At 39.5% G+C, this 15449-nt stretch overlaps 1 pseudogene; it reads right to left on the reverse strand.

Moving 5' to 3' along the window:
• LOC109835517 overlaps positions 1 to 15449 on the reverse strand; it is a 154680-nt pseudogene that overhangs the window by 34185 nt on the left and 105046 nt on the right.

Genomic DNA, 15449 nt, shown 5'->3' on the forward strand with positions numbered 1-15449 from the left:
TCCACCACCTGTTTGGCAATTGCAATGTTGAGTAGCAGATAAGGAGATTGAGCGGAGAGGTTTAACATGAATAGAGCCATGTTTAATTGGATTACTGACTTAGAGTTAAGCTGGGTCGAAATTAATCTAATATCAGCTTATTTGCTATTTGATAGAAACTTCATTTTTTGGGAACTTATTGCTAACCAAAAAAAAAAATGATTGCAATCTTTCATGATAAATCATTTTTTTTCCTTTTATTTTGGATATACTCCAGTATATGCCTGTTTGGTTTTAACTTCTACCCTTGGTCAGTGAGATAATCAGAGTGAGTACACTAAGTATATAACTGATTTTATTTTCCCCTCCCTCTCTCTCCCACCCTTGGTCAGTAGAAAATCAGAGTGAGTACACTGAGTACATAACTCATTTTATTCTCCCCTCCCTCCCTCCCTCCCTCCCTCCCTCTCTCAATAACAGGGTCTATAAATAGAGAGGAAGTTAGGGCATCAATACCACAGCTTGTATACTCTCTCCTAATTAACTACTTCCCTAAGCTAGTCCCTCCCTACCATGGCTCTCCGATTTGAAGTTTCTGCCGAGGGAGCTAATGTGTACAATGTTGCGATGTTCCGTGGAAGTGAGCACCAGAAGACCATTACTACGGAGCATCGCAACATTGTACACATGAGCTCCCTCAGCAGAAGAAACTTCAAATCGGAGAGCCATGCAGTAGGGAGGGACTAGCTTAGGGAAGTAGTTAATTAGGAGAGAGTATACAAGCTGTGGTATTGATGCCCTAACTTCCTCTCTATTTATAGACCCTGTTATTGAGAGAGGGAGGGAGGGAGGGAGGGAGAGGGAGGGGGGGTTAAATGGCTTTGCTTTTCCTTGGTGTATTTGTGCTGGTGTTATGCACATGTAAATGGAAACAGGGGGGTCAATTTTAGATGAAGATGATCTTATTCTTAGTGCATGCCTAGTTAATTTATTTAGAATTTGTCCCGTAGAAGCTGTGAAGTTTTTCGTATTTGAATCCATCTTATCTTCATCTACTGGTGGCCTTCACTTTCGGTTGGGGTTCCTTCTTCTGTTAATTTCCATTTCCATGCATGCTTAAAAATTGCAATCAAAATCCAGACAGAGAAGCACTACAGTGGGCTGTTTGTGGTTTCTGAAAGTATATATTCAGGGCTATTTGTAATTTTTCTAGGTCTTGGGGCTTGCTTGTAATTGTTAAAAACTTTCAGCTGGTGGTTGTAAAGTTCTCAGGGTTTGTTTTATAAATTTTTTTTGGGGATACATATTTGTAATTTTTAAAATATTCATTGGTTTTTTGTAAACTCAGCTCGGGGACGGGTGCGTCTAATATTTTTTTAGACTTTCAAAGGCTTTCTGTAAAACTATTAAGGAGTTGCTTGTAACATGGTTTCTTCTTGAAAACCACCTTATGCTTGCTTGGGGACATTTTATGGAAACCATCTTATACTTCTAATTTATATGTAGACCACCCAAATAGAATGTTTTTGTTCCCAATTTAGAAAAAAAATTTGCTCCATAGTGGGGTCACGTGATTGATTGGAAAGGAAACTAGCTTTTAGGTTATTTATGTATAAGTTAGAAATATAATGTCGTTCGCGTAAAATGACCTTAAATATGAGACGGTTTTCATAAGAAAACCCTTTGTGCTATTTTAAAGTTATGAGAAGAGTGCTTGTTATTTATGCAACTTTTAGCGGCAAAGTAAGGTCAGGTGGTTGATAGGAAGGAAAACTAACTTTTTACGTGGTTTATGTATAAATTAGGAATATGACGTGGTTTGCGTAAAATGACTTTAAATATGAGATGGTTTCTAGAAGAAAACCCTTTGTAATGTTTTAAGATTTTCAAAATAGTGCTTGTTATTTACACAACTTTCATGGGGCTAGTAATATAAATTTCAACGAGCTAATTGTAAAACTTTTAAGGGGGTACTTGTAATTTTTAAAGCTTTCAAGGGATTAGTTGTAAAATTTTTAGGGGGTTATCTCTAAAATTTCAAGGATCTATTTCAACTTATGAACTGTTAAGAGGATTGTTTGTAATTTTAGATTTTAAAAGGGAATAGTTTATAATTTTCTAAATTTTATGGTGCTATTAATTTGTAAATCCTAGATTTCTCAAGGGTTGAAGGGGTTGTTTGAAGTTTCCTGATTTTTCATGACTTATTTAGAATTTTAGTTTTGTTATGAGTCTATTTGTAGTTTTTGTTATCTTAGAGAGTACTTGTTCGTAGTTTTTGGACTTTTTGGGGGTTATTTATAATTTTTATATTTGAAAGGGCAGTTGATATTTTTCTAATCACGAAAAAAAAAACTAAAAGAAAACGTCTAAAAAGGAGGCTTTGTAAGGAGCGGGGGCCACATATTTCTTAACTTTTTCTTCTTCCTGCATCTGGGTCTCATTATCCACATCTATCACAATTTTACTTTTCTCTTCATGATGACCATCTCCCCCATCTTTTTCCTTCATCTTAGGTCCCTCATATTGTTTTTCACTCCTAAGGGTTATAGCATTCGCATGACCTCTGGGATTCGTCTTAGGTTGTCCAGGTAGCATGCCTGAAGGCCTAGAGGAAGAGCTATCATTTTGCGCCAATTGAGTGATTTATGTCTCTAACATCTTGTTATGCGTAGCTAGGGAATCCATCTTAGAGGCCAATTGTTTTACTACCTCATTCGTGGTTTGTTGTTGTTGTTTAAACTCTTCATTCAATTTTGACTGAGCCATCACAAACTTTTCCATCATATTTTCCAAATTAGACCTTTGGGGAGGGAGATTAGATTGGGAAGCACGAAAACCAGGTGGACCAAAATTAGATGCGGGCATGGAATTTCCAGGTGGGTTTCTATAGGAAAAATTAGGAAGATTCCTCTACCCCGGATTATAAGTGTTGGAGAAAGGGTCTCCCTTCTGATTAAAGTTATTAACATAGTTAACATGTTTATTATCAGAAGTATTAAGGGATGAGGGGTTTCCTAATTGACATTCAAGTGCAGAATGACCCACATAACCGCATATCACACATGCAATTGAAGTAGACGCCACAGAATAAATACTCAAGCTTTCAACCTTTTTAAATAAAGCATCAACTTTAGAGGATATATGATCTAAAGCATCTATTTCATACTTGCCACCTTTTGATGTCTGAGCCCGCTCGTTCGCCCATTGATAGTGATTTTGAGCCATGTCTTTAATGAGAGTGTATGTCTCATCTATAGTTTTGTTCATCAAAGCTCCTCCTGCAGCAGCATCAACAGTCATCCGAGTGTTGTAAGTGAGCCTGTTGTGGAAGGTGTGAACAATTAACCACTTCTCCAGTCCATGGTGAGGGCACATCCTCAATAATTCCTTGTAGCGTTCCCAAGCTTCATAGAGTGACTCTCCTTCCTTCTGTACAAAGCTTGTGATCCAGTTCCTCATCTGTGCTGTTTTACTTGGGGGAAAATACTTTGCAAGAAATGCCCTGGACAACTAATCCCAAGTGGTGATGGACCCAGCGGGCAATGAGTGCAACCAAGCCCTAGCGTTGTCCTTTAAAGAGAACGGAAATAATCTGAGTCGAATAGCATCATTGGTCACTCCATTAAGCTTCAAAGTGTCGCAATACTCCAAGAAAATTGACAGGTGGAGATTCAGGTCTTCAGTAGCACCTCCTCCAAACTGATTTTGCTGAACCATTGAGAGCAGTGATGGTTTTAGCTCAAAATTATTAGCTTCAACAGTGGGCCTTGTAATACTCGAATGCGTGCCTTAAGCATTTAGGGTAGCGAAATCCTTAAGAAGCTGATTCTGATCACCCATTGTAGCTTGTTCTGTGTTCCTTTGCTCCCTTATATACCTTCTTATCTCTACAAGAGTCACCGATAATTCAGGATTGTTTTCGTTGTGTACTTCTGTTTGATGCCCTTGCATAAAAGAAAGTGAGTAGCGAAGAGTAAAAATAAAATAAAAAAAAATCTAGTCTAGCTTAATAACGTAAACACTCAATATTAACACCGTAGTCCCCGACAACGGCACCAAAAACTTGATAGGCAAAATCTTCAAGTGCACAGACTCATTGTAGCTATGAAGGTCGATCCCACAGGGACTAGGGTTAATTACCAGATCTCACGTTATTCGACTAGCTAAACTAATGAGTATATCAGAAGAGATGAAAATTAAAAGAAATAAAATAATAACTAATCAGGTGGAATTCAATATAATGAAGAGCCAGGATTGGGTTATCACCACAACTTCGATGCTCAATGATGAATTATTTCAGTTCTCGGTGTTGGTTTAAACTAAAAAGGGTGAATTAACCTAAATTAATCTAAAGCCTCTTTCAAGGTCTAAAGATCGTGCCTAATTAATCTCAATTAACCTACTTTCGTAGAATTAAGATTAAGTTAAACCCATTAAGCTTTATGCTAACCCAAATCAAATCCCCAAGGAATCTAGCCTACTTTCGTGGTTCGAGCTCCCTGCTTAATTTCTAGAGATCCGGTATTAATCTTCACCTTTCAGTCCTTCAATTAATTACCTATGATTGCTAATACGGTGATCAAGCGAATCAACAAAATTAAAACACTAGAAATCAAGTTCAAAGATTTAAACTTTCACCAAGAACATATATTAATTCATCATCAATCACCAAAAAGTTGGGTTCTTTCCCAACCCTAGACAAGAAATCTACTCACACATGATTGGAATAAGAGAATACATCAAATAATTATGCAAATCAATCATAAGAAGAAATAAATCAAAGAGAGAAAAGAATTAACCCGTCTTTCAATTGAAATCTCCAAAATCAAAACTTGCAATCCAATCTTGTACAAGAGATTAATGTCTTTCTTCAATACTTGAACTCCAAAATAATTGCTAATTGTTGGCTAAGAGAACCTAACAAAAGAGATCCCAACCCTAAGTTAAAACATCTATTTATATGTCCTTAAAAATCTGGAAAATAACTAATTCCCGCGTCACAGGTGTGGTCTGCACCACACCAGGGTGTGGTAGAGGCTGTTTTGCTGATTTTGTGCTTCTTTGTATAGGTTTTGGTATTTTGGCCGTAACTTCTTCTTCCGACCTCGAAATGAGGTGATTGAAATTGAGCTGGAAATCAGTTGAAGATATATACAACTTTTATCTTTTGAGTTTTTCTTGATTCGAACTGTATCATGGTTGAATTTCTAATTCTTCATACTCATGCATCCGTTTTCTTCACGAACCATGCCATCGAAATCTTGTTGTTGCTTCAAACTCTTGTATAACTTCCAACGATCATCAAATCTTTCAACTTGAGCCAATACCTACATATAAGACCACAAACCACAACAGTATCCTCGATCTAAATACGAAATATGCATTAAACATTCGTAAATCGTGCTTTAAACACACTAAGATAATGCATATTTTATGTGTTTATCAACTCCCCAAGCTTAGACTTTTGCTTGTCCTCAAGCAAATAAACAATAAAAATTAGGAGGAGTAAAAGCCAAATAGAGTAGGGATCACACCCTCATCAATCCTTTAACCAATATCAAACATATCACAAAACAAAGACTTTTCATCGGGACTTAACAAATTAATTTCCAAAACTCTCAACAAAATCACATTTTAAAATTTATTTACGATCACAAGCATCACAAGTCAAGGATAGCCATCCTATCCAATTCTCAAGTCAAAGTAGAAAAAAGAAATTCATGTAACTAGCTTCAATCCCGAAGTACTAAAATTGAGACCTTCGGGTAGTTAAATTGGTAGACCTCACTTTAGGATAAGTGGACGCTCAATCTCTCATGTGTTTAAGGATGGGATTGTATCGCTCAAAATTTTTCCAAATGGATGTATTCAATCCATAAGCTTGCATTTCATCTCAATTCTCTACCACTTCGAAAACTAATCATAAGCTTGCATTTCATCTCAATTCTCTACCACTTCGAAAACTAATGCATGCAACAAAATCATGAGGTCTTTTATTTGGTTGTAATGGGGCTAGGGTCAAAAGGGTAGGATAGATATTTGGGATTGGTTGAAAGCCTATCACTAGTGGAGCTATGATTGCAAAAGATTAGATCTCAAAGTAAGATCAATGATATCTACACAAACTCCATCATCTATTAAAGAACTTCTTCCAACTACATCTTTTAGTATGCCATAATAAATTCTTTCGATACCCGCAATTACATACACCATAAAGATGACACTTTATTCATCTTTTTTTTTTGAATTAGTTTTTTTTCTTTTTTTTCGAAAGAATTATGAGAAGGAAGCAAACGCCTACTTTCACACCCCTAAGCTTACACCGCATTACTCACATAACCCATTGTATCATAAAATGTGCTCCACTAGCTTAGACAATGGGTAAGGAATAAAATCAAAATTTGAAGGTTACATATGTGGGTTTAATCAACAAAAATTAGGCTCATAGGATCAATGGGGCTAATCAAAAGGGAACAATAGTGCATGGTAGGCTATTTGGCTAATGTGGACTATAAACAAAAATGTGCCTCAATCACCTTTTATGCATACAAAAGTTATATGTGGCCTTGAAGAGATTCAATGCAAGTTCTAGTATCCTACACCATTGGAGAATATCACACAAGAAAAGAAAATAATGATTGGATATGTAATGCATCCAATTTCAGGCTCAAGATCTCACCGGTTTTACTTGTCTACCAAATTTAATTTCCCTCTTATCTCAATAGAGTAATAGTTATGATGCTAGCCACATAAATGCTAAATCCTATAAGACAAGAGACCATTCAAGTCTGGTTCTCCCATATTGTTAACTTGTAATCAAAAGCCTTTGAGAATCAGTTGAAAGATGGTATAAGACGTTGTCAAGTCCCGATTAATGAGTATCTATCTAGCTCAATGATCGATAAAGGTTAAACATTCATGTCATCATCAGGAGATCATTTCCCTATTTTGTTTTTTTTTTGTTTTGGAAGGAGAAACAAAGCAAAAGAAAAACCAAAATAAAAGAAAAATAGGCAATTATAGACGGGCAACCAATGAATGAAAAACCCACACCCCCAAGCTGAAGATCTACATTGTCTTCAATGTAATAAGATAGAAATTAGTGCAAGGGTGCAGAGGGCATACCAACTCACTAGTCAGGAGGAGGCGGAGTGGTGGCATCCTGGCGGCATTGCCACTCATGAAAAGACTGCATCAATTTGTGTTGAAGATATATTTAACAGAAGGGACCTTTTTCTTCTTTTTCGTCAAATCTGCTTTTTGATGTTGCCCATGATTGTTGACGATTTGAAAAATTTTGAATGTGTAACCCACAAATTTCAGGTCTTTCGACGAAATTGTCTTATCTCCTGGTGCCGGTCTTAATGGAATTTGTTTCTCATTCTCTAACTGTGCCTCATCAAATTTATCAAAGTTTTGGGTAACTAATTCATGATTGACTTCAGGTATGTAAACAGCCTCTATGTGATACAATTTATCCCATTGAATGCCTTCAAACCAAGGATGAGCCTTTATTTCCTCAACATTTCATGTGCCAATCCTTTCAGCATGTTGCCAGAGCTTCCTTAGACTGAAATAGAGGATAACCCATGAGCATTTCATACATAATAGCCCCAAGTGACCACCAATCGCATTCCATTCCATACCCCTTCTTTGATAAATTTTTGGGCGCAATATAGTCGGGGGTGGTGACAGTCGAATAAGCTAAAGTTCGTGGATTTTTTCTCCAAAGCTCTAATTGTTCGGCTTGTGCATCTGTCTCCGTAAGTTACTGCACATCAGTCTGAAAAATCCCCTCACGGTTCACTGTTTGCGTAATGCCATCATCCCTTTCATTATTGCAATCCAAATTCTTGCACAATCCAAAATCTGAAAGCTTGCACAATCCAAAATCTTTGTGAACATAATTGCTTTCGTGTATAGCTTCAATGCCAAGAACCACCTCCGCGATGATGAGAGGAGCCGGTCGGCGGTCAAAGATGACGGCGTAGTCGAAGTCGGGGAGATGAAGAAACGGGCGGTCGGTGGTGATGAGCGGCGGAGGTTGATGGTCTGGTCGGAGAGAGAAGGTGGAGGCGGTCGTGTTGGTCAGAGAAGAAAGAGGGATGGCTTCGGTGATGAGGAGGAGAGAGGCGCGCTAGTTGTAAGGGAAGAAGGCGGAGCGAAGTTGGAAAGGGGGAGAGACGAGATCTGGCGCTCGGCGGTCAGCAACTTGGTGGAGGGCGATGAAGAAGGGTTAGGTCAGAGAAATTGAAAGGGGTCTGCGTTGGAACGAAAGAGAAGGGGAGGAGTTTTGATAAGCTAGGTCACGGGGATGGAAGAAAGAGGGTTTTTTTTTTTGAACCACGGGTGTGGCATACAGTTGTGGTAGGTTCTGGGTTCTTTTCATCCTGTAGACCATGGGTGTGGTCTACACCACCTCTGGGTGTGGTAGGCTCTGAAATTTTTCTTCCTGCATCCTGTAGACCATGGGTGTGGTCTACACCACCTCTGGGTGTGGTAGGCTCTGAAATTTTTCTTCCTGCGGACCATGGGTGTGGTCTACACCACCCCTGGGTGTGGTAGAGTCTGTCATCCTATTTTAACTTCTTTTTCTGTAATTTTTTTTTCGATGCCATGTCCTCCTTTCTTCTCAACTGCATGATTGAAAATCTTATAAGTTAAATTTGTGCCGATCCAATTGCCTAAAAAATGAAATTAAAATTAAATAAAATAAGATTAAAAAATGGATGAAAAGTTGGGTTGCCTCCCAAGAAGCGCTCGTTTATGGTCATGAGCTCGACCCCTTTTTCTTTTAATTCTCCGACGAAGGGGGATCTGAAAGGGTATACGTGACCCCTTTCTCGTGTTGTTCCCCTATAATGTAATGCTTCAATTGTTGCCCATTCACCTTGAAAGATCCCATTGTTTCACTCCAAACTTCAACAACTCCACTAGGAAAAACCTCACGGATTTGAAAAGGTCCGGACCACCTAGACTTGAGCTTGCCCGGAAAAAGCTTCAAAGGAGAGTTGAACAGTAGCACCATATATCCTTGATTAAACTCTCTTCGAAGGATATTCTTATCGTGCCATCGTTTAGTCTTTTCTTTATAAATGCGAGCATTCTCATAGGAATCTAATCGTAGCTCATCTAGCTCATGAAGTTGAAGCTTTCTTTTCTCACCGATGGTCTTCATATCGAAATTGAGCAACTTGATAGCCCAATACGCTTTATGCTCTAACTCAACTGGGAGATGACACGATTTTCCATATACCAATTTGAATGGTGTCATACCTATGGGTGTTTTGTAGGCAATTCGATAGGCCCATAAGGTATCTGTGAGTTTCATAGACCAATCCTTTCTTGAACGATTAACTGTTTTCTCCAAAATACTCTTAATTTCACGATTCGAAACCTCCACTTGACCACTAGTTTGAGGACGATATGGCGTGGCAACCTTATGGGTGACCCCATATTGTCTTAAGAGAGCTTCGAATTTTCTTTCAATGAAGTGTGAACCTCCATCACTGATTACCGTCCGTGGCACCCCAAATCTTGGAAAAATAACGTTCTTGAATAGTTTCACAACAAATTTAGCATCGTTGGTGGGGGATGTTATCGCTTCTACCCATTTGGAGATGTAGTCCACCACCACTAAGATGAACTTGTTGTTACACGATGACGGAAACGGTCCCATGAAATCTATGCCCCCACACATCAAAGACCTCAATTTCCAAGATGGAGTGTAAAGTCATCTCATGTCGCTTCGAAATGTTCCCGGTCCTCTGACAATTATCACAAGATTTCACAAACTGATTTGTATCCCGGAAAAGACTCGGCCAATAGAAACCTGATTGTAGAATACTGGCAACCTCATCTTCAGGAATACACCTTCTGAACATCCCATCAAGCACACCATTTGTATAGAAACGGTTCATCCCAAAAATTAATACTCAAGTCAGCAAAAACTTCTTCTTCTGTTGATAGCTCAGAGTCCAAAAGGTAAGACTCCACACACTATGTAGTTTGACGAAGTCCGCCAATACCATGGTGCATCCAATCTTTCTATGGGCTAACGATTGATCATCTGGGAAAGAGTCGTCGATAGGTAGTTTATCCTCCTTATCATGTGATTCTTGTTTCATCCTCGACAAATGGCCTGCCACCAAATTTTCTGTCCCTTTCTTATCCTTTATCTCTAGGTCAAATTCTTACAAAAGTAGTATCCATCGAATCAACCTAGGCTTGGCATCTTGCTTGCTCAAAAGATATTTGATGGCGGAATGATCGGTATAAACGATGACTTTGGACCCCCACTAAGTAAGACCTGAACTTGTCAAAGGTGAAAACAACTGCTAATAGCTCCTTTTCAGTGGTAGCATAGTTAACTTGGGCCTCATCAAGAGTATGACTAGTATAATAAATTGCATGAACTATCTTTTCCTTTCTTTGACCCAACACAGCACCAACCGCGTAATCACTTGCATCAGTCATGACTTCAAATGGGAGACTCCAATCCGACGGTTGCATAATAGGAGCTGTTATCAATGCTTCCATCAACCTACAAAAAGCATCAAGACATTCATCACTGAAATCATAGGGAGCATCTTTAAGAAGAAGTTTAGTTAAGGGTTTTGCAATTTTTGAAAAGTCTTTGATGAAACGCCGATAGAAACCGGCATGTCCCAAGAAACTTCCTACTCCCCTAACCGACGTTGGTGGCAGCAATTTTTCAATGATTTCCACTTTTGCACGATCAACTTTAATTCCTTGCTCAGACACCTTGTGTCCTAGAACTATTCCATCCCTTACCATAAAATGGCATTTCTCCTAATTTAGGACTAAATTAACTTCTTCGCAACACTGCAAAACTCGTGACAAGTTAGCGAAACAACCATCAAAAGTAGTCCCATACATGGAGAAGTCATCCATAAACACATCCATAATGTCTTCTATAAAATCAGAGAAAATTGCCATCATACATCGTTGAAAAGTAGTAGGGGCATTACAAAGACCGAAAGACATGCGCCTTCCATCATACATCGTTGAAAAGTAGTAGGGGCATTACAAAGACCGAAAGACATGCGCCTATAAGCAAAGGTCCCATAGGGACAGGTAAAAGTGCTCTTTTCCTGGTCACTAGGATGAATAGGGATTTGGAAAAACCTCGAATAGCCATCTAAATAACAAAAATAGGAATGCCTTGCCAACCTTTCCAACATCTGGTCTACAAAGGGAAGTGGAAAATGATCTTTTCGGGTTGCCTTGTTCAACTTTCTATAATCAATGCACATCCTCCAACCCGTAACCGTCCTAGTAGGGATAAGTTCATTATTCGCATTCTTGACTACGGTCACACCCCCTTTTTTAGGAACCACATGGACCGGACTAACCCATTCACTATCAGAAATAGGATAGATTACCCCAGCATTTCGAAGTGGAGCAGTTGATGTTGATTCTAAAGATTGAGCATACGCGGCTACCTCGGGGTCTTCATCATTTATTGAACCATCACTTACCAAACATTTTTCAAGTGGATCAGCTGAGTTATTGTTTGCAATTTGCTCATGTGTACACTTGTCAATGACGTCGACCCTGTAACAAATTTTATCAGTTAGAGGGAGTTTCATAGTATTGCTTAAATCAAATTCTACCGTCTCCCCTCTAATATTTAAAGAGAGCCTTTCATTTTTAACATCAATTATGGCACCTGCAGTAGCAAGGAAGGGTCTTCCTAATATAATTGGAATGTTAGAATCTTCTTCTATTTCCAAAATAACGAAATCGATCGGGATAAAGAACTTACCGACCTGGATAGGTACATCTTTAAGTATACCTACCGGATATTTTACCGATCGATCCGCCAATTGGAGTGATATCGTGGTTGGCTTCAAATTACCTATGCCAAGCTTCTTAGAAATAGACATCGGCATCAAACTTACGCTTGCACCTAAATCACACAAAGCACGGTTAATAGAGACATTACTAATAACACAAGAAATAGAAAATGAACCTGGATCCTTAAGCTTAGGAGGCAGCTTATTCTGGATGATAGCACTACATTCCTCAGTAAGGGCCACAGTCTCGTATTCTTCGAACTTCCTTTTATTGGATAGGATCTCTTTCAAGAACTTAGCATAGGAAGACATTTGAGAGATAGCTTCAGTGAACGAGATATTAATGTGCAACTTTTTCAAAATCTCTAAAAATTTTCCGAACTGCTTTTCTAACTTAGCCTTAGCTAACCTTTGGGGAAAGGGTAGAGGAGGCTTTGTAAGGAGCGGGGGCCACATATTTCTCAACGTTTTCTTCTTCCTGCATCTAGGTCTCATTATCCACATCTATCACAATTTTACTTTTCTCTTCATGATGATCATCTCCCCCATCATTTTCCTTCATCTTAGGTCCCTCATATTGTTTTCCACTCCTAAGGGTTATAGCATTCACATGACCTCTGGGATTCGTCTCAGGTTGTGCAGGTAGTATGCCTGAAGGCCTAGAGGAAGAGCTAGCATTTTGCGCCAATTGAGTGATTTGTGTCTCTAACATCTTGTTATGCGTAGCTAGGGAATCCATCTTAGAGGCCAATTGTTTTACTACCTCATTCGTGGTTTGTTGTTGTTTAAACTCTTCATTCAATTTTGACTGAGTCATCACAAACTTTTCCATCATATTTTCCAAATTAGACCTTTGGGGAGGGAGATTAGATTAGGGAGCACGAAAACCAGGTGGACCAAAATTAGATGCGGGCATGGAATTTCTAGGTGGGTTTCTATAAGAAAAATTAGGATGATTCCTCCACCCCAGATTATAAGTGTTGGAGAAAGGGTCTCCCTTCTGATTAAAGTTATTAACATAGTTAACATGTTCATTATCAAAAGTATTAAGGGATGAGGGGTTTCCAAATTGACATTCAAGTGCAGAATGACCCACATAATTAAGCGTATATCTCACATGCAATTGAAGTAGACGCCACAGAATTAATACTCAAGCTTTAAACCTTTTTAAGAAAAGCGTCAACTTTAGAGGATATATGATCTAAAGCATCTATTTTATACTTGTCACCTTTTGATGTCTGAGCCCGCTCGTTCGCCCATTGATAGTGATTTTGAGCCATGTCTTCAATGAGAGTGTATGCCTCATCTATTGTTTTGTTCATCAAAGCTCCTCCTGCAGCAGCATCAACAGTCATCCGAGTGTTGTAAGTGAGCCCGTTGTAAAAGGTGTGAACAATTAACCACTTCTCCAGTCCATGGTGAGGGCACATCCTCAATAATTCCTTGTAGCGTTCTCAAGCTTCATAGAGTGACTCTCCTTCCTTCTGTACAAAGCTTGTGATCCGGTTCCTCATCTGTGCTGTTTTACTTAGGGGAAAATACTTTGCAAGAAATGCCCTGGACAACTGATCCCAAGTGGTGATGGACCCAGCGGGCAATGAGTGCAACTAAGCCCTAGCCTTGTCCTTTAAAGAGAACGGAAATAATCTGAGTCGAATAGCATCATTGGTCACTCCATTAAGCTTCAAAGTGTCGCAAATACTCTAAGAAAATTGACAGGTGGAGATTCAGGTCTTCAGTAACACCTCCTCCAAACTGATTTTGCTGAACCATTGAGAGCAGTGATGGTTTTAGCTCAAAATTATTAGCTTCAACAGTGGGCCTTGTAATACTTGAATGCGTGCCTTGAGCATTTAGGGCAGCGAGATCCTTCAGAAGCTGACTCAGATCACCCATTGTAGCTTGTTTTGTGTTCCTTTGCTCCCTTATATACCTTCTTATCTCTGCAAGAGTCACCGATAATTAAGGATTGTTTTCGTTGTGTACTTCTGTTTGATGCCCTTGCATAAAAGAAAGTAAGTAGCGAAGAGAATAAAAATAAAATAAAAAAATCTAGTCTAGCTTAATGACGTAAACACTCAATATTAACACCGTAGTCCCCAGCAACGGCGCCAAAAACTTGGTAGGCAAAATCTGCAAGCGCAAAGACTCGTTGTAGCTATCAAGGTCGATCCCACAGGGACTAGGGTTTGTTCGCGGGAAAAATCGTGTATTTCTTCATTGATTCCATTGCACTCTTAAATAACAACTTTTTTGAGTTACAAAGATCCGGTCTTTTTATAAGATCCGGTTACAATGAAAATCAAAGAAAATAAAAGAAAGATTACAACTTTTTATCCTTGTTTGTCGAACAAATCACGAGCTCCTATTTTGTGGTCGCTCGCTTTGTGGGTTCTTCGCCTGCGCCGGGATTTATCCGTGGACCACCGCGAGATCTAGATCCGGTCGGATCTACGCAGTACGACGGGTATTATTCCACGAAGGAAATAATAGCCGGGGGGGATTGGTTCACCAAGGAAACAATCGCCCAAATCTCAGGATCAAAGGCCAAGCTTTGATCCGGAGTGTGCCTGCGTAGATCTGAGATCCGGTCCTCTCGAACTCTTGCCTTATTTGGCGTTGACGATCGCCGAGCACCAAATCTGGATGAGCAAGTCCTCGAAACCCTAAAGCTTGAATCTTTTTTAGATCTGAGTCTTCAATCCAGCAGGGCTTCGCCTCCAAAAAATCCAACCTCGAACAAATGAACCTACAGCCCTCTATTTATAGGCATTGAAAGCGGATCTGGGCCCAGATCTGGGCCCAGATCCGCTTTCAATGCCTATAAATAGAGGGCTGTAGGCTCATTTTTGAAAGGTTGGAGCTTGATTCCACACGCGAATGGATGTATTCCGTTGCTTGCGCTCGATTCGTCAACCTCATCGCCTCGTTGGTTTGTCGGTTTGTGCCGAGCTATGCTAGGGGACCTATAAGCAATTTTATATGCCTACAGATACCCCCTCCAAAGTATTTCAGCCTCGTTCTTTTATAGAAGAGTCTGGAATACTTTGGATATGATTGTCCTAACCTTCAGTCGGTGTAACGGGACCTTGGAATGACTTCTGTTCTTGATTCCTTCAATTCTCCAGGCTATTCGGTGCCTTGTCGAATGTCTGTAAGAGTTCCGGTGCTGCATTTATTGTTTAACCGTTGTCGAAATTTTAAACTTGAAGTCGATTCCTGATTTTCTAATCTTTAGCTGACCATCGATTGTTGGCGTCGAGTCTTTATTTGCGACGCGTTGTCCGGCGTAGTTTTGTTGAGTTATCCTTAAGAATATTTAGAAAAATATTCTCCAGGAACTTCTCAACCAAAATTAGGGAATAGTTTATCCTCATATACCTTATTGGAGTATTAAGAAGCAGTTTATACTCGTATACTTTTCGGAGTATTGATTCTTTCATTGTAACACATTGATCGGCGTTGACCTAGGGTTACGCGTTGACCGGCGTTGACCCTAGGGTTACGAATGTCGTACGTTGACTGTTTGGTCGCAACGCGTTGACTGGCGTTGACCTAGGGTTACGCGTTGTCCGGCGTTAACCCTAGGGTTTTGAATGTTGTACGTTGACTGTTTGATCGCAACGCGTTGAACGGCGTTGACCTAAG

Source organism: Asparagus officinalis, chromosome 3, assembly GCF_001876935.1.
Source record: "Asparagus officinalis chromosome 3, Aspof.V1, whole genome shotgun sequence".
Taxonomy (NCBI): domain Eukaryota; kingdom Viridiplantae; phylum Streptophyta; class Magnoliopsida; order Asparagales; family Asparagaceae; genus Asparagus; species Asparagus officinalis.